Source organism: Nuphar pumila, chromosome 1 (genome assembly GCF_984573655.1).
Source record: "Nuphar pumila chromosome 1, dmNupPumi1.hap1.1, whole genome shotgun sequence".
NCBI lineage: Eukaryota > Viridiplantae > Streptophyta > Magnoliopsida > Nymphaeales > Nymphaeaceae > Nuphar > Nuphar pumila.
This window is the reverse complement of record NC_143249.1, coordinates 75,762,667-75,782,635: the sequence shown is the minus strand read 5'-3', so window position 1 is coordinate 75,782,635 and position 19,969 is coordinate 75,762,667.

Sequence of the window (19,969 nt, the reverse complement as noted above, 5' to 3'; positions counted from 1 at the left end):
TATTCAACTTACTGATTTAGATGTAGATTACTTCTAACATTGTTTAGTTGCTTTATCTATTAGTGTTCTTATTTTATTAACTATAATTTAGGATGTATCATATGTATAGTAGAATAAAATAATTATTTGATTATGTGTTCAGTTTTGAATTTTGTTTTGATTTTTGGATTTCATCGTTGACATGCATGAACTTCTGATCCATCAATGTATGAGTCCAAGTAATCAGACATGAAGAAGCCTTCAGGAGTAGAACATTGACCAGATTAGCAGAAAACTATGTGTTTGTACATGCATAGTGGTGGTGCAAAGTCCAGTCAATCGACAACTTCAGAGGCTCGAGCATACCAGGTTGTATCAATCCTTCTTCCTTATTTATGTTATTGTTTTGTAGTGTGCATCTGCATTGCACGATTGCATATTTTGTATGCCACTAGCGACAATGTCATTCAAGCATGGGGGTATGGTTTAGATGCACAAATTTTTTAAATTTTTTATGTCTGGTAGCTTAAAACTCATAAAAGTAGGTCTTTAAGAATAAGTTGTAGCATTTAGGATTGTTTGTCTGCATAATCTGACAATTTAGAAATGTGTAAGCCCCATGTGAATTTTTTTTTCTGATCTGATCTAAATAAAGTAGCTATTTATGAGAATGTTTAAAGAAAAGATAGTATTGAATTGTTAGAAAGTTTTGAATCACTTTAGTATAAGTATGCATAGTGTGTTTGGAAAAAGTAAGCAATTGAAAGATGTTTTGAAAAAAATAAGCTTAAAAGTATAGAGCTACGTTTAGTTGTTGATGTCTTCATGATTCCTAGTAGTGGAACTCAGACACAAGTTGAAGAGTCTGAGTCTCTTTACGAAAAGGATAACGAAGGAGATCATCTTCTTGTCTAGTCGATATCTGTGGCCTTTGTAGTTCGAGTAAGTAGAGTCTGAAGGGTGTTTTACACCTGGTGCTCTAAATCCATCTGGTTTGGGAGCCACCGATTCGAAAGCTTGTTACATGGACTGCATAGAAAGCCTAAGAGATAGAGACATTGCACATGATGAGAAAAAGACTATACGTAAACTATTAGAATAGAAGGTTTAGTGACTCGAGCAATTAAGTCCGAGGGATACTCTGTATCTGGTGCCCTAAGGTTGTCTGACCTGGGAGTCACTGACCCAAAGCTCGCTACATGGGTCACAAGACTGGATATTCGAAATAGCGCTCAAGTTAGAAGAATGAAAAAGAGTGAAAAGTTGAATATCAAAAGAAAAAGAATGAGCTTAATGAGAAAAATTCATTGCTTAGAAATATTTGTGAATTACTGTGCAGAAAATATACAGGTGAGGATAAATGAGTAATACATGATAATACTTGACTTTCTGAGAAAATTCATAGATAATTACAGTTTTAGAGAAGTGAAAGAAAAATGATTTTTACTGTGGTGGCATAAAAATTTCTGAATTTGTTATGAGGATGTAGATTACATGAAATATTTGTTTACAATGAGTTCTTAATTGCCTAGTATTTCTGAAAAATTTATTCATGCATATTATTGATGTTTGTGGGTAGCATCTCTGCAAACCCTCACGATACCTTACTCGTCCACTGGGGTAACCCACGGGTTTAAAGGGCTTGTTGCATGTGCTAAATGCAACCGTGATTCCTACGAAAGTGAGTTAGTTTTCTTTTTTATTGTTTAATAAGAGCTTTCATGTTATTGGGTAGTCCATATCTTCATTGCGAGGGTAGAGTGTATTGCTAGGGACTAGCAATTATTCTAGCATGGGGGTATTTGATGATGCATAATTTATATATTTTCTTAACACATTTTCACTGCATAAATACATCATCTATAAGTTTAAGGTCCACACTTAGGTGCATAATGATGTTATAGAGCTTTGGTTCAAATTTCATCGAAATCGGACTTAAAATGAAGGAATTATGGCATTTACAGTGTAACGGTCAAACCTTAGAGCAAATTTGAAGGATTTGGATCCAGACGTCCATTTGGACCTTGGATCTGGACCAAAATGCATAAATTATACCTAGCTCCAGCCCACTTAAGTTTTATAAAATCAATTTCTAAAAACCCTCTCCTACATGAGGCGCCCAGTAAATATTTAGTTTTTAACCCTTTTCTGGAAAAATACCAAAATAAGCCCAAATCATTAAAAAGGAAGTGATGCCCAGCTTGGAGATGTCTTTGCTTTGATTTTCATGCCCTAGGGGCATGAATTTTGGTCCAGCCCCATCTCACCCCTCACCCCACGCCATTTCCATTGGAGAATCGGATTTGTGCTTGAGATTCAAGCAATTCATCTTCTTCTCTTCCATAACCTCTTCGTTTCTTTTACATCCCTGTTGGTTAATCCCATGTTTGTTGTGTTTTGCAGGTGCAGCAGAGGTTGAAGACACCTTCTCTTGCGTGGAAGTGCGAGACACTCCAACAAGAGGGATCAGCTCTACCTCCATCCGATCTTCTAAGCCACCCGATCGAGAATCGGTCCATCCTCCATCTTCGGTGGACTTCAAACGTGTTGCAGCAGCCTAATACAGTTCCATGGTGTATTTCCAGCATCAACGAGGTCCCTCGTGGTGCGAAAGCCTAGCAAAGTCTGCTCTTTCCTTACCCTCAGTCGTCGGATCGCCCTAGAGGTTAGATCTTCTCATCCATTGCTTCTAGTTAAAACCCAAGTTGTGCGTGAGTTAGGTGCTGTGTATTTTCTGTTTTTCGTCAACCTTAGTATAGAAATTTCATGCATAAACCAGAACGTAGGTGTGTTTAGGTGTTTATTTTAGTTAAATGTTATTTTCAATCCATCGACTAGTGGTTTTGGGTGTGTGCGTGTGTTTTGAATTTGATGTTTCTATGTGTCTGCATCTTTTTTAGTGTTTCTCAGTCTCATATATCTTGTCTTGATCGAGTTTAGTATCTTAGGAAACCTGTATATGTCATTTTCTGTTTTATGAGTTTTCAGATTTTAAGAAAATTAAAAGTCGAGTTATGTCTTTGATGTTTTTGTGTAGGTCGTCCAGCCGGCTGTGGTATTTGTTGTAGTTCTTTAGTTTGCTGAATTAGTTTCAATTTGTTCATTACTGTTTAGGTTTAATAGATTTTAATCTTGTAGTATGTGTAGTTACATTGAATTTTTGTTTTAAGTTTTGATTCATCGATTGTAGTGTAGGCCTAGAATGCGTTTTCTGTTTGATTAATTTACATTGTGTTAGGTAGTTTAGCTCTTGTGTTGCATAGTATAAAAGTCCAGATTTAATCGTGAATTAGGTAGTTGAATTTAGGTTTGTGATTTGGGGCATGGTGTTAGTTTAATGTAATTTCATCTTGTAAAATTAATGTAGTATCTTATTTTAGTGTATTTTTATTTAAATTCGGTAGGTAGCAGTATGATAGATTTCTGGTTGACGTGTTTGATATTAGCATTGGTCATAGGTTAATTAGAGTAAGTATAATTCTTGATTTTGGTTTTAGTTAATTTAGCATTAACGTAGTATGTTAGTTTTAGTGTAGTGTTTAAATTAGTAGATAGTTCAAATTCGTGTGTTACTTATTTTTCATATCCTTTGAAGTGCTTGTGCATAGGTTAATGTAGCTAGTTTAACCTTAAAGTAGATTCATTAATTAGTTAGTATTGTATTTGATATAAAAGGGGAAATGTGGTCTTTAAGGTGGAAATACGTTTTTGGTATGAAGGTAACCCTCCAAATTCGTGATTTGTATTGAAGGGAAGTTTTAATAAATTGTATTCAGCCAATCTGCCAAGGAGTGACATTTTCAACTATGGAAACCCCCCCTTTGAATTTCAAATGGCTTTCTAAAACGTATTTACACGATTTTGGCAAGAGTTGACATGTTACACTTTCTTTTAAAGCCAACCAAAAATGTGTATTGTGTTTTAGGAAAGCTTTTCAAAAGGACTTATTGTTTTTAAGGAAAAAAATAAAAAATGTATGGGTACTAGTAGGCTGGATGGTTTTTGAAATTAAAACCTATCCTATTTAACTATTAAGGTAAGAAGGGTGGTCCTTGCCCAATTCGTGTGTGAGCATTAATAAGCCCTGTCATTGACTTTCTTTCTTTCTATCATAATATAGATAGATTAGTATTAATGCAGTTTGTATTAAATTAGATTAGTTTTGACAAATTCGTGCAGTAGGTTTAGGAAAATCCATTAAGTGTATTAGGCTATCAGTAGTATTAGTTAGATGTCAGCCTTAATTAGCCTAATTAACCCATCTAGGGTGGCGTGTAATTCAAAGACCTATCCATAATTGCCACCCTAGTCAACATGACTAACCCTATGTAAACACCCCAAATTTTCCACATCCATTCTCAAACAACCCCCCTCATGCAGTGCCAACCTTGTTAGGTCAGTGTAGGAGTCAAACCCCGAGTCAGTTTCAGAAAATCACCATTATACCCATTTTCATTAGGAAAATTACCATTTTACCCCTAGGTCATCCCAGACCCCAGTCAGTCGGAGTCAACCAAGCTCATTGGTCAGTTCAAGACAGTTAGAATATCAGTCATCTCAAGCTCATCTGATCTCATAAGGAATAAACCATTTTCATTTCTGACCATTCCTGCCAAAATGGGATCATTTCTTCAGAAATGAGCTTACTTCTCACTCAAATCCAGGCCAATTGTCTCAAAGTCAGTCATTCCCAGTCAGTCATGTTCCCCAGAGTCTAACTTGAGCTCACCAGAAGTTCAAGTGCTCCAATTTCAGTTCAAAACCATTTCCAAGTGTCTAGGAGCCCATTTTAGTCCATTTCAGATCTTTCAGCTGAAATTGAGCCGAGTTCAGTCAGTTGAGTTAGTGTTTGAGACTTGATTTTAGTTCATCTCAGTATTACTGACTTTTGTTTTAGCTCAAACCCAGTTCAGGTTCGTAATTCACTTCATTCCAATGACCATTCCATACCATTTCTCTAAAAATGGCAGCTTTTCTTGAAAATTCAGTTGGAAAGGTCAGTTGAGTCAGTGTTTGTTGAGTTCATTTGAGTTCTGAAACTCTAAAACCCAGCTCAATCCAGTTCATTTCAGTTGAATACAGCTCAAACCCTAATTTTCAACGTTACTCTAGCTTGGCAGAGCTCGAAAATCATTTCTTCAACCATTTTTGCAAATTTTGTCAATTTTAACACTTTTTGAACTGGTACAAGTGTCAATCGGGGTCTAACATCCAAAATTCTTCATTCAGGGTTAGCATTTTGCATAGCATTTCATGTCATTTCTCATCATTTCATATCATTTCTCAGCATTTCATAACATTTCATCACATTTCATTTCATTTTCGAAGTCCAGAACTCCAGCTTTATAAATTTCAATCCAGATTGAGTTTTAAAAGTTTTCAGAAATCAATTTCAAACCTCAGGTTTCCAAAATTGACATTTTCACCCCGGGAGTCTAAATTTGGAAATATTTTCTCAAGAAAAATAATCTGGATTTCTTTCAAAATCAAATTTTCAAGTTTTACACTGGATTTGCTTCGCAATGAGCTATTGAACTTCAAAATCTGAGCTCGTTTCAAAAACTGCCAAAAATAGCTCATTTCGGTTGGAAGCATTTTCTCGAGAAAAACAATATGGATTTCTTTCAAAAATATATTTTTAAATTCTACATTGGATTTGCTTCGCAATGGGATATTGAAATTCAAAATCCGAGCTCGTTTCAAAACTGCCAAAAATAGCTCGTTTTGTTGGAAGCATTTTCTCGAGAAAAACAATTTGGATTTCTTTCAAAATTACATTTTCAAATTCTACATTGGATTTGCTTCGCAACGGGGTATTGAACTTCAAAATCCGAGCTCGTTTCAAAAACTGCCAAAAATAGCTCGTTTCGTCTAAAAATTTTCTAAAAAGACTATTTTACCCCTCTAATCATCAAAATGAATTTCAAAATCAAAATTTGGACCCGCTCTGAGATGGCCCATTCATTTGCATTTCTATTTTATTCAAAAAAAAAATGCTTCGTTTTATTTATTTTTATTGATTTTTATTTATTTATTATTATTATTATTAGTATTATTTTTTTAGAGAGGTGGGACCCACAAGGTGGTTGCCCAAACCTCCAGCCCCATTTCTTTCTTTCTTTCCTTTTCCTTTTTCCCTCCTTTTCTTTCTTTCCTTTCTTTTTCCCTTTTCTTTCTTTTTCTTTCTTTTCTTCTTCTTCCCTTTCTTTTCTTCTCCCCTTCCCTTCCTTCCTTTCCCTTCTCCAGCCCATTCACGTACACTCTTTCCCTCTCTTTTCATTAACCCCTAAAAACCCTAAGTTGAGGCTGAATAAAGACCTAAGTTAAAAGAGACCAAAAAAGAAAAGAAAAAAAAAAAGCCATACGGCTGCCTCCTAACCCATCTCTCTCTCTCTCTCTCTCTCTCTCTCATTGCAGCAACACAGCCACCAGCTTTGACAGCCACCAGCTTTGACAGCCACCATCAACCTTCAACCTTTGTGCTCTCCAAGGCAGCTTCCCCTTTGAAGCCTCCATTCTTTCAAGCTCCAGCCGGCGGCCCTTTGAAGCCTCCATCCCTTCAAGCTCCAGCCCCATCGTTGCAGCCACTTCTTGGTCCAGCCAGCAGCTTTGGTGAAGCTTTCCCTTTGGTGACAGTAGCAGCCACCTCCGAATCACCTACTTCAACTCCCCTAGCCATCTCCAAACACTGCAGCTAATCCAAGGTAAGTCTGCATCCCTCCTACTTTATTAATTTTTCTCTAAAAATCCCATTTAATTTCCTTTATAAGCATGTATATTATATATCAATGCTAGGTACGTGAGATGATCCATCCGGAAGATGGATCGGATCTCTCATGTTAGTAGCCAAAATATAGCATAGTTGATATCCCCTGATTATTTTTATTTTGTTAGAGTTTTTTTTTTTTATATATCTTACATTCACTTCATTTATCTAAGTTGGCTTTATCAATTTGTCAATAGTTATTTTGCAAGTTTAGTTCTAAGCATCCTTCACAATTGTTATTTCATGCATGATTTTTAACCTTTAAATTCCGAAATTTTTATGTTAAATAGAGATGCTAGTTACCAATCTTTTGCCAAAATTCTGAGTCAATTCGGGTTTTATAACCCCATAAAAAAAACAAAACACTGGATCGGGTTTTTGAACCCTCCCGAATTTCCAATTTCTGCTTTAGCAGAAAAGAACCTCCGACACCACCCTTGTGGGAGATTCGGATTGCTCTACAAAAATCACAGTGGATTCATGATTGAATCTACTAATGATCTGGAAATTTTTAGCTTTTTCCAATAAGTTTTGTCCTCTGTCAAAAATCGGATTTCCCAGACCCCTGGGAAAATTTTGATTTTCCTGTGTCAGGGTACAGACATACCCTAATACATCGAGTCTGTTCAATCTATAGCCTGTCTGCAAAAACTTTCAACATAAAAGTTTTTCCTAACATAATGTTCTGCAATTTCCCAAAATTTGGGAATTTTTGGATTTGTTTCATTATTTTTCCCAGACTTTATCTTTCTGTCTAACAGATTCCAATGTCCAGAAATTCCAGAGATTTAGGTCTCTGATAACAGTGTGGCCTTTTCCAAACCGTAACCCGAATCCCAATGGTGTCAAAATATCAATTCTTTACCTATGTGTCAGGGACTTTTTCCCACAATTTCAGAAATTTTCCCATCTGATTACTAATTTTCCCACATTTTCTACCAAAACCTGTCTGTTTCCTTCATTTATTAGAGTCGCCGGATTCCGATCCGACTTGCCGGAGTGGCACAGCTCCGACCATAGGTCAAAACCAGAAAGTGTAAAAGGCAAAAATCCTTGCCTTACTGTCATCTGTCATCCCATAAAATTTGGGAAATTTTTATGGAAGTTTGATATCCTAAATCCCCTTTAGAATCAATATTTTAGGCAAAAATCATGAAATTTAGGGTTTTTATTTGAATTTCCATATTTAAAAATACAAAAAAATTAGATTTTCGAGCTCCATTCTATTTTTAGGGTTATTTTAGGTGTCCATGCCAAATTTGGTTTAATTCCAAGTTCATTTGCTCCATGTGTTAGTTTATCTTTAAATTCAGAAGCGAAAATCAAGCGAAAATCAGGTTAAATTCGATATTTTATGATATTTTCGCCATTTTAGGGTTTTTATCATGTACATAAGCATGTAGAATCATATTAGGGTTAATTTTAATCTCCTTTGCATTTCATATTTTTCAATTTTGCAAAATTTATTTCAGAAAACCCTGGTTTCAAGGCCATAGTCTTGTTATTGGGGGTATTTTGGTCATTTTGACGTAAATTTCGAAATTTCAATTTCTAATTCTCCCAAAATTTCATGCATATCATCATATTTCATCATATTATGTTTGATTTATTTCATTTTATTTTCAAATTTCCAAAATTTACAAAAATTCTTTCAGAAAACCCTGATTTCAAGGTCATCAGGGGTATTTTGGTCATTTTGACCCCAATTTCGAATTTTCAAGTTTATTTTCGAAATTTATTCATTATTCATCATGTTTATATCAAAGGGGGTATGATTTTGGGTTTATATCTGAATAATATCCGATAATTTCCCATATTTTCGGATAAATTCAGAAAAACCTACATTTTTGTGCTAACCTTGTTTTCTAGTTTTGCAGGAATATTCAAGAAGAAGATTTTATTTTCTTATTTTATTTCAATTCAATGTAACATCAAATGTAATAATTTGGAATAAGAGTTACATTTCTGCTTAGAATAGGGTTGCATTGCATATAGTTTAATTTATGCAAATTTTAATATGTGATGTATGATTCATGCATATTTGTTTCAAATTCACTATGGTTTACACGAATGGCACGTGCACAAGCTTTTATGGAGTTTATAAACTCGGTGGGATTCGTATTTATGGCCATAGTCAGAATACGAAGAAAACCAAGATTTATGATCTTCGTATTAGCCACATTCAGCCTACACACTTAGGCTAACTTCAAAATGCACTGCATTTTTCAAAGTTTTAAAAGGATTTCCCAATTCCTCAATGAAATTCCCTTTTCAAATTCATATTCATTCATTCATATCATTCAAATTGCATTATTTCAAACTCATTTTCCAATTTCAATTTCAGAAAATTCAATTTTCTCAAGAATTTCCAAGTCTTTCTCAGGATCTGATTTTCTCAAAATCCTAAGTTTTCAAATGACATTTCAAAGCATTTCCCAAGTTCAAATCAAGATTTTCCTATGTTTTCAAATTCTCAAATTTCAAAATCCCAAGTTTTTAGAAATTTATTTTCTCATATTTTCCAGTTTTCTTGAGAATTCATTTTCCATTTCAAAAGTCATTTTCCAATGAATTTCTTGATTTTCTCAAAATTCTCAAATCTATTTTCTCAGAAAAGCAATTCCAAATTTCAAAATCGATTTTCTAAAGTTCAAATTTTCCTGAGAAATCACTTTCCAATGCAAATTTCTGATTTCCAATAAAATTCAATGATTTTCCCAGGAATTCCATTTTCAAGCATTTTCCAGTCCTTTTCTAAATGCATTTCAATTTTCCAAAGCAAACATCATATTTTCTCAAACTTGCATTATTTTCAAAATTTCATAGCACAAGCCTGATTCTTTGTGCATTTTAGGAAAAATAGAGCTTAATTTAGATATTTGAGTCAAGTTAAAGCACATAATTGGTCCTTGGTTCAATTACCCCTGGTAAAGGCGCCAGGAACGGTTGAACCTCGTACCGACAGGCGGATCCCATTCCATGGATTTTTCCCGCAAATTTTCAAAATGGAGGCGAGTAAATTTTCAAAACAATTTTCAAAACTTTGGTCGAGTTTGACTCGCGAAATTCTTTTCTCTCTCGCAAGGGAGGGGAAAAATTTTGCGATGATAACAGGTTTGGCGACCGTGATGGGACCTGTCCTCGCCTGATCAATTATGTGCTTTAACTTAGCCCAATTGTCAAAATTATGTTCTATGAAATGTCAGCTTTAATTTCTGATATCATGTGAACCTAGGAGCCTAGACTTGAACCCAGCTGACATGGATTGCATATAGACTAGGCATGGTTTGGTAGGACCATATTGAGGAGAATTATGCATGCTCACTTAGACTTAGGTCTGAAATACAACACTCCTCAATCTAGGACTTGTATGAAAACAATGTTTGCTTCTTCAAAAGTTTTCAAAATTCTATCTCTTTAGGACTTAGAGCCCTCTGTTTGCCTGCATGTGATCATATTTCAAAAACCACCCCACCTATGTCTACCCGGTCTTCACGTTGCTGGGCTCTCTTCCAGAACCATAGTTCGGGACAGAGCCTCACAACTGGGCCACTTATTTGGGCTAACGCCCCCCTGCCACGTACCAAGGGCCATAGTCCAACGTATATCGGCAGGCGCTCAAGGATGTTGGGAAAACACAAGCCTAGACCCGGAGATGAGTTTTATGCCACGTACATCGAGCCTCGGCCCGAGTATATCGGCATAGCATGATTGGACACAGTTGATCTAAGCCTAGAGTCAGGATTAGGGTCCTAAAGCTCTTTCAAAATCAATGCATTTAGAGTTGGCTGCCTAGGGATTGCTGTATGTGCATAATTGTTTGTAATTGAATATATGATATTCATTTTCGCCTTATTTTCTCATATTTTTCCCAAGTTTTCCAAAATACCAAACAATTTTCCAAAATACCTCATTTTTCATTTTTTATGAAATATCTCCTTTTTCTCAAAAACCCTGGACGATTTTTCTAAATTATCCACCTTTTCCTTCAAAACTCCAGGAAATCTTCCATTCTTTCGTTCCACTGGACTTCGAATTTCCAGCTTTCATTTTATCCTGCCTGCAATTTTCAAATTTCTTATATTTTTCCAAAGTCTAATTCTAGTCTTCTTGTCTTTCAGTCCAATGGCATCCAGTCAGCTCGATTCTGTTTTTCCTGAGGGTCACATCTCCTATGAGGTGCGACAAAGTCTTCCTGAGCATCGATCTCTTAGCACCGGACCCTTCTTCCCCCGGTGGTACTATGTCTGGTTCAAAAATTTCTCTCGTATGTTTCCGGACCACTTGAGCGATTGTGGGTTGGAATTGGCATCTGCAGTGGGAAAGTTGACAGTCAACGGCAATCTGATTCATGCACTGGCGGAGCGGTGGAATCCGCGCACTTGCACGTTCTGGTTCCCGTGGGGCGAGATGACAATACTGATGGATGAATTCTCAGAGATTATGGGACTGCCTGAGCCAGCCGGTCAGCCTGGAGATCCGTTAGAGCAGCAGTTTCTGATCAATGTCAAAGGTCTGGACCCCAAAGATGCCGTAGCTCGCATGACAGGGCGCAAGTCTTGGCCACTGATTGAAGAAAATGGGAATGAATACGTGAGTCTGATCGAGATCTACCGACAGTATGGAGAATTCGCAGAAGTCAGCTTGTTGTCCAGGACAGCTCGAGAGAGAATTCAGCATGCGATGGTTTTGTGTACTGTGGGACTTGCTTTCTTTCCAGATGGACAGAATTATGTGGATGTCAGAATAGTTCAACTTTTGAGAAGATGGGGAAGTCGACAGACCAGCCGTCTCTCGATAGCCATGGCCGCGCTTGCTTTTCTATACAGAGGACTGACCCGCTTCACACTTGGAGAGTCCATCTTAGTCGAGGGATGTACTTATGCTCTTCAATCTTGGTTCCTTCAGCATGTACCAACCAGAGCTAGTTCATTCAGATACAACGGTAAGGAGCTCCTTCCAGTTGCGCGATACCGATTCCTGATCGACTATCTGCAGGAAGAAGAAGTGGTGTGGGACTATTTTGATCGAGAATTATCGCCTCCCAGATACACCTATGCATATGACAAGAGATTCAAGTTGCTTGGTCCATTCTTCTGTGCTTACTATCATCCGGAGCGGTGTGTTCGACAGTTTTCTCAGAGACAGAAGCACATAGAGATGCGGCTGCTATCTGGAGTTGTGCCAGAGTTCGACCTTACATCAGCACAGTGGTCCGGAGCATACCATTCTGCCAGATATGGCTGGGACTCTTTTGTTACTCTTCCGCTTTTTCCCGGTCCTCGTGTCTCTGCTAGTTATAAAGAGTGGTGGCAAATTGTCTGTCCGCCCCCTCTTTCTCAAGTTTATTATTGATGCAATCATGTTTTCTTTCAATAAATAAAAATCTTGCAAATTCTTCAATTTTTGGTTTGACGCCCTCGCCTAGGTAACAAGGCTTAATTTTCAGTTGTTTATTTTCTTTGCAAAGGAATGACAACGCAATTGTCGTAATCCCAGCGACGACTCAATCCCTAGTAATGGGATATTCTTTCAAATTGTCTACCAAAATTCTCAGCGAATATTTTCTTCCAATCAAAATCTCTCTCAAAAGCCTAACCATCGATTTTGCTCTGCAGAGAGCCTTCGTGACAGTCAATGGTTCAAACAAGGTCAGGGAAGAAGACTGCATCAGTCGAGGGAATCGCATATTCGACAGCTTCAGACGAAGAAATGGATTCCCCGCGCTCAGGCAAAAATCAGGGGCAACAGGTTGAGGATGACATTGATCCTCAAATGTATGCCATGTTTAAGAAGATGATGACTAAGATGCTGGCAGAACAAGCTGAAGCCAGTACAGAGAAAGCACAGGTGAAGCAAAAGACAAAAGGCCGGGCAGTCAAGAAAGCCTTGAAGATATCCAAGAAGCCTGCTCAGCATGTTGATGCAACTGATGAAGAGGAATCAGTGGAAGATTCAGATGAAGAGTTTGAGACCCATCAGGCATTCCGCAAGTCTACCCAGGGGCAGGGGTCAGCCCACAAATTCAAAGAGCAATCTCTCAATGACTCTAACCAGCCGCAGTTCAAAGATGTGGTCAGAATGCTTCGAGACCTGCAGGCCCGTGACAAGGGCAAGAAAGTCTTCACCAGCGAAGACTTCTATGATGGTTTGGATGGGGACGACAATCTCGAGAATCTCCCCAGAAAGTTTATCAAATTCGATGGTTCTGGCGATCCTAAAGCTCATCTCGCCATGTTCTTCGCTGAATGCTCCAGATTCAAACGAGACAATCGTGCACTTTTCCTATGTTTCCCTCGCAGTCTGGAGGGAACCGCAGCTAAATGGTACTCGGAGCATGTGAATCCAATTGAGTTGAAGGAATTTGACAAAGTGGTAAACATGTTCATTGAGCGATTTCTCTTCAATGCTGAGGCACTTCCCACCCTCAACCATCTTTGCGGCCTTAAACAGAGAGAAAATGAGAAGGCCAGAGATTTTATCCACCGATGGAGGTCAGCTTGCAACAAGATGAGGGACCCCATATCAGAGGGACATGCTTTGTCCCTAATTCTGAGTAACTTCTCACAGCCTCTAAGAGGTCTCATCTCTACTGCACCATCAAGGACATTCATTGAACTGACAGAACGAGCTGAATGGCTCGAGTTGAGCATGGAAAATGGTTTCTACGAAGGCTTCACTTTCACCAAGAACAACGGCCAGAATGAGCAGAAGAAGAAAACTCACTTCACTCATTCTGTCAGAAATAATAATTGGAACCACTATAAGGGGCAGAACAAAGATTTCTGTTATGGGGCAGGAAGTTCCAACAAGAATGATCAGAAAGGCAAATCAGTGCCTCAATACAATAAGCCCCTTCAATTAGAACAGGGACCGAAGCCCCGAGAAAAAGTAAAGCATGAAGGGTGGAGTTATGACAGGAAATTCACTCCACTAGACCAATCCCTCGAGACTGTGCTCGAGTATATGTTGACCAAGGAGATGGTCAAACTGCCTAGGTTGGTTGATCCCCCTATTCCCATGGGGAAATTCAAAGATCAATTTTGTAAATTTCACAGAACAGTGGGGCACAATACTGAGAACTGCTTCGTTCTCAAAAATATTGTTCAGGATCTCATCGACAAGAATCTTCTGGTAGAGGGTGCCGAAGATGAAAATATGGATATTCTAAAGAAACCCTTTCCCCATCATTCTACGGCGGTCGTCTCTGAACAGCCTTTTCAGCCGCAGGAGCATATTAGGCCATGCTCTAAAAGTGATATGCAAATCCAACATCAGGTCCTTGTACTGCAGCAAACTGAGTCCAAAGCTCAGAAAATAGATCTCATTGCAGCTTTTGGTAAAATGAAAGTATCTGATAAACCCGCTGGGGTATCTCCTGAGGTGGCTAAAAGAATGCCATGGCTCCCCAAGCACTTTATTAAGCCCGCTCCGGAGAAAGGTGAGACATCGACACCAAAGCCGATTACTGCATTATCCAATGTCTCAATCTTGGATTTAGCCCAAGCTTCCGCCAAGCACCAGCAAGTGTTGAATGATCTGTTGCGGAAAATCAAAGTGAGACCGAGCATAACTCCTGAAGACATGGCCCAGATAGTCAATCAGGCCATGACAAATGCTCCAATCACTTTCTCAGATGAAGATCTTTCTAAGCCGCATGTGTTTCACAACAACGCTTTGTATGTTGTGATTCGAGCTAGAGGAATGATTGTTCCTCATGTGCTGATAGATGGAGGCAGCAGCCTCAATATATGCCCAGAAATGACAGCCAAAGCTTTGGGCATTAGAGAAGAGGAATATATCCCAGACCCGATCACTATCTACGGGTTTGATAATCATGGCCAGACAGCTAAAGGGAAAATTTTCTTAGAAATTTTCATTGACTACTCGGTCCACTCTGTCCTTTTTCATGTGGTCAACGTACCCCCAACGTATAATCTGTTGTTGGGACGACCGTGGATTCATAACACGAACGCGGTGCCGTCTACTTTGCATCAGTGTGTCAAGTGGTCAAAAGGTGGAATGATCACAACAGTCTTGGGCGAGGATCCGGAGAAGAGGCTTGCACAACCCATGGTTCCTAGGCCCACTTTCACTACTGATATCCCTAGCATTAGGGGCATTGATGAGGTCAGCTTTGAAGAAAATTCGGGAATACTGCAGACGGCTGAACAGCCAGCACATACAGTGGCCATGACTCGATGGAGAGGCCCACAGTTTTTCAAGATTGGAGGACGAATTGACTATAGTACATTCAAAGATCATCCACTATTCTCCCAATTTATGAAGGCCAAAAAGGGATTTGATCTGTTAGTAAAGCATGGTTATCAGCCTTTTCAAGGCCTGGGAAAAAATGGGAATGGTCGTCTCGAGCCAGTAATTCCTCAGCACTATCCTCAGAGGGCCGGATTGGGCTTTAGTGGCAGAAGATCTCAGAAGGGCACTATCTTTATCAAAGGGACGCACTAAGGGCATCTGCTTGTCTTTCATTTCTATTCTTTTGTTTTCACATTTAGGATGATATCCCGTTTCATTTCAATCATTGTCCTCAATTCAATCTTTCAATAAAGTTGCAAATTTCCTTTGTCTATCTGGATGCCATTTGTCTCTTTACTTCTCGTTATCAAATCTTTGAAAATTTGCCATTATTCTTCTCTTTTATCTTTCAAATTATTTTCTTAACAAAAGTAATTTGTTTTATGATAGGAGATTTTCCTGAATCGATTTATTCTCCAATTTTCAGAATGTCTTCCCGATCTATCAAGAAGCTCGTTCTTAATCCAGAGGCCTTTTCAAAGCCAACAGTGATTCATCAGGTTAAAATAAGAGCAGAATGCAGTCAGATTACAAAGCAGTCAGAAGAACTTGCAGAATTTGATTCAGCTCTTCAAGAATTACCAGAATTTGCAGCAATTCAGAAACAAGATGAGCCATCATCCTTAGTTCAGGATCCGACTGAGGATATCAATATTGGATCAGAAGACGATCCTAAAATTCTCAAGATTGGCAGCAGTTTGAGCCCGGAAGAGAAAGAAAGGCTCACCCGTTTTCTCAAGCAACATGATGAAGTGTTCGCGTGGACATATGAGGACATGCCAGGTCTAGATACCAAATTGGTTGAACATCGTCTCATCCTAAAACCAAATGTCAAGCCGGTTAAGCAGAAACTGAGAAAGATGGATCCTCGAGTGGAACAACAAGTTAAGGAAGGTCTAGAAGACCTACTCAAAGCAGGGTTCATTCGAACCATTGACTATCCAGATTGGCTAGCAAATATTGTTGTTGTTCCCAAGAAAATTGGTAAAGTTCGAATTTGCATCGACTTCAGAGATCTCAATAAAGCGACTCCTAAGGATGATTATCCACTTCCTAATATTGATCTTTTGATTGATAGCACAGCAGGTCACGCTATGTTCTCTTTTATGGATGGATATTCCGGATATAATCAGATCAAGTTGGCCGCTCGTGATCAGTCCAAGACATCTTTCACTACTCCTTGGGGCACTTTTTGTTATACAGTCATGCCATTTGGGCTTAAGAATGCTGGAGCCACTTATCAGCGTGCTATGGCCGTCATTTTCCATGATCAGATGCACAAAATCATGGATGCCTATGTCGATGATATTCTGGTAAAATCCAAAGAAGAAGAAGATCACATCGAAACTCTCAATCAAGTTTTCAAGCGGCTCATTCTTTACAAGCTAAGACTCAATCCACAAAAATGTGTTTTTGGAGTCGAATCTGGCAAATTGTTAGGCTTTCTAGTCAACAAAAAGGGGATAGAAGTTGATCCCGCTAAGGCCAAAGCTATCATTGACATGTCTCCCCCGACTAATCTGAAAGAATTGCGTAGCCTTCAGGGACGCATGCAATCAATTCGGCGATTCATATCCAATTTGGCCATGAGATGTGAGCCTTTCAATCATTTGCTCAGAAAAGGAGTGAAATTCGAATGGGGACCAGAGTGTCAGCAATCGTTCGAACGCATCAAGAAATATTTGCTCAATCCTCCTGTGTTAAAGCCGCCAGAATTAGGGAAACCCCTACTGCTATACATTTCAGTTAATCAAGTGGCTTGTGGCGGATTCTTGGCGCAATACGAAAAAGGCAGTCTGGTAGAGCATGTCATTTACTATGTGAGTAAAACCTTCATTGATTATGAGAAGAAATACTCTCAGATAGAGAAGACATGTCTAGCTCTGGTTTGGATGTGTCAGAAATTGAGACACTATCTGTTGACATCTGAAGTCAAGATCCTATCCAAATTAAATCCTCTCAAGTATATTCTAGAGCAACCCTTCCTCAGTGGACGGATTGCCAAATGGCAGGTTTTATTGATGCAATACGATTTGGAATATGTCTCTCAGCAATCTATTAAGGGCCAAGCAATTGCAGATCAATTAGCAGATTTTCCTTTAGCAGAAGATGTTAAAATCGAGGATGATTTCCCCGATGAGCGGATCTGCAATATTCAACAATATCCAATTTGGAATTTATTCTTTGACGGTTCCAAGAATATGGCAGGCATAGGAATCAGGATTCTGTTGATCACACCTGAGAAGGAGATGATCCCCTTTTCTCTCAAATTAGATTTTCAGTGCACTCATAATATGGCCGAGTATGAAGCTTTGATACAAGGTCTGAAAATTCTACGAGACTTCAATGTCAAAAGAGTGCATGCTTATGGCGACTCTTTGCTCGTCGTCAATCAAGTCTTAGCTGAATGGCAAGTGAAGGATCAGAAGTTACTTCCTTATCAGAAGATCGTCTCAGCTCTTGTTAGCAATTTCGAAGAATTCCAACTTTTCCATGTCAAGAGAGACTTCAATCAAATTGCAGACAGTTTAGCCAATCTGGGATCCATCATGTCTTTCAGGAACGAAGAATCTTGTCGCTCCTTTGAAATTGGCAGACTTGATCAACCTGCTTTCGTCCCAGTAGAGCAGGTAAACCAGGCGGAGCAAACGAAGAAGCCCTGGTATCATGACATCAAGAATTTCATTGAAACTGGCGAATTTCCTCCAGAACTCTCAAAGAAAGAGCGGCGAGCAATTCAGCGCATGTCTGCGCGATATTTTATTCTTGCCAACGTCCTTTATCGTCGTGGATTCAGCTCTGAATATTCCAGATGTTTGGACGAAGAAGAAGCCAAAGAAGTTGTGGAAGAAGCACATGAAGGTATCTGCGGTGGTCATGTTGGCTACCAAACTCTTGTCAAACAAATCATCCGAGCAGGCTATTACTGGAGAACTATGCAACAAGATTGTTATCGTTTTGTGAAGAAGTGCGTTCAATGCCAGATGCATGCACCTTCCATTCATGCGCCAGCGACATATTTGCAATCTGTCGTCTCACCATGGCCATTTTCTATGTGGGCTTTTGATGTTGTTGGCCCCATTACTCCTTCTGCTTCAAATGGCCATAAATATTTTCTTGCTGCAACAGAATATTTTACTAAATGGGTAGAAGCAGCCACTCTACGCATAGTAGAAGGTCGACATGTGGTCTCGTTCATCCATAGGAATATCCTATGTCGTTTCGGCATACCACATGATATTGTGTCAGATAATGGCAGTCATTTCAAGAATGAGAAAATGAGGACTTTTTGTTTGAAGTTCAAAATTCATCATCATTTCTCCTCTCCTTATTATCCTTAAGGAAATGGCCAAGCAGAGGCCACCAATAAGATTTTGATTCGAATCCTGGAGCGAACTTTGGAAACAGGTCGTGACTGGCATGAGAAGATTCATGATGCATTGTGGGCATATCGAACCACCATTCGAACTCCAACTAATGCTACTCCGTCAGAACTTGTCTACGGAACCGAAGTAGTATTGCCTCTACATGTTCAGAAACCTGCTCTGAAATTTGCATCACTTCTCGAATTACCTCTTGATCAGTATCAACAACAGCGGCTAGTACAACTTGATTTGCTAGATGAAAGAAGACTCAGAGCAGCAGAGCACGCTCAATCATATCGTCAGAGGATAGCCAGACAATATGCAAAATCAGTCATTGAAAGAAAATTTCGAGTCAATGATCTAGTGCTCAGATCAACGGCTTATCTCAAGCACCGCCCAGGTGGCAAGTGGTCACCAAATTGGGAAGGTCCCTATGTTGTCAAAGAGGCATTACCTCGTAATTCATATCGGCTCATAAATGCTGACGGAGTGGAATTACCAGATCCCATCAATGCTCGGCATTTGAAAAAATTCTATACTTAAACCATGTCTTATTCTTTGTAATTCCTCCAAATTTTGTTCAATAATGGTTAAATTCTCCTTTCCCAGTTATACTGGGGCATTTTTTTAAAAATTTTGTTTTTATCTACAAATATCCTGTATGCAGGCAGGATAAACAAATCTCTCATTTTGCACGCATGTGCATTCATTTATATCATTTTCATATTTGCATACATCTGCATTCATTGGCATGCATTTGCATCAAGTTCGTTACACATTCAGGATAAGGGATAATCCTGAGACCCCGACAATCATTCTCGTTACAATTCCCAAATACTTTAAGAGCATAGGTCTCTTTTAAAAATTCAAATTTCAAATTAAAAACAAGGTATATTTTCAAAACTCAGTGCTTGAACTGGTACAATTTTGAAATCCAGTGCTCAAACTGGTACACTTCCAAAATTCAGTGCTCGAACTGATATATTTTTAAAATCCAATGTCTATGTTGACATATTTTCAAAACCCGGTATTCATGCTGGTGTTCTTTCAAGATTGAGCACTTGTGTTAGTGTCTCACTGGTGGGTCGTATCAGTCAACCTCTCGGGTTCAGTCTTTGTGCTGATCATTCATCAAAGTTCAAATTTCAATTACCAATTCGGCCCTCGAGCCACCCAATTTCCAAATTTCCAATTTCGACCTCTGGGTCAACCAATTTTCAAATTCGATCTTCGGGTCACTCAATTTCCAATTTCGACCTTCGGGCCAATCAATTTCCAAAATTTCCAATTTTGACCTTCGGGTCAATCAATTTCCCAATTTCCAATTTTTGAATTCCAAATTTCCGATTTAGACATTTGGGTCAACCAATTTTGACCTTCGAGTCAATCAATTTCCAGTTTCCAAATATCAATTTCCAAATTTCCAAATTTCCAATTTCAAATTTCAAATTCCAAATTCCAAATTTCAAAATTTTAAATTTTCCGAATTCCAATTTCATACCAATTCCAATCATTTCCTGTTGCGAGAGACCCTTTGTACAGG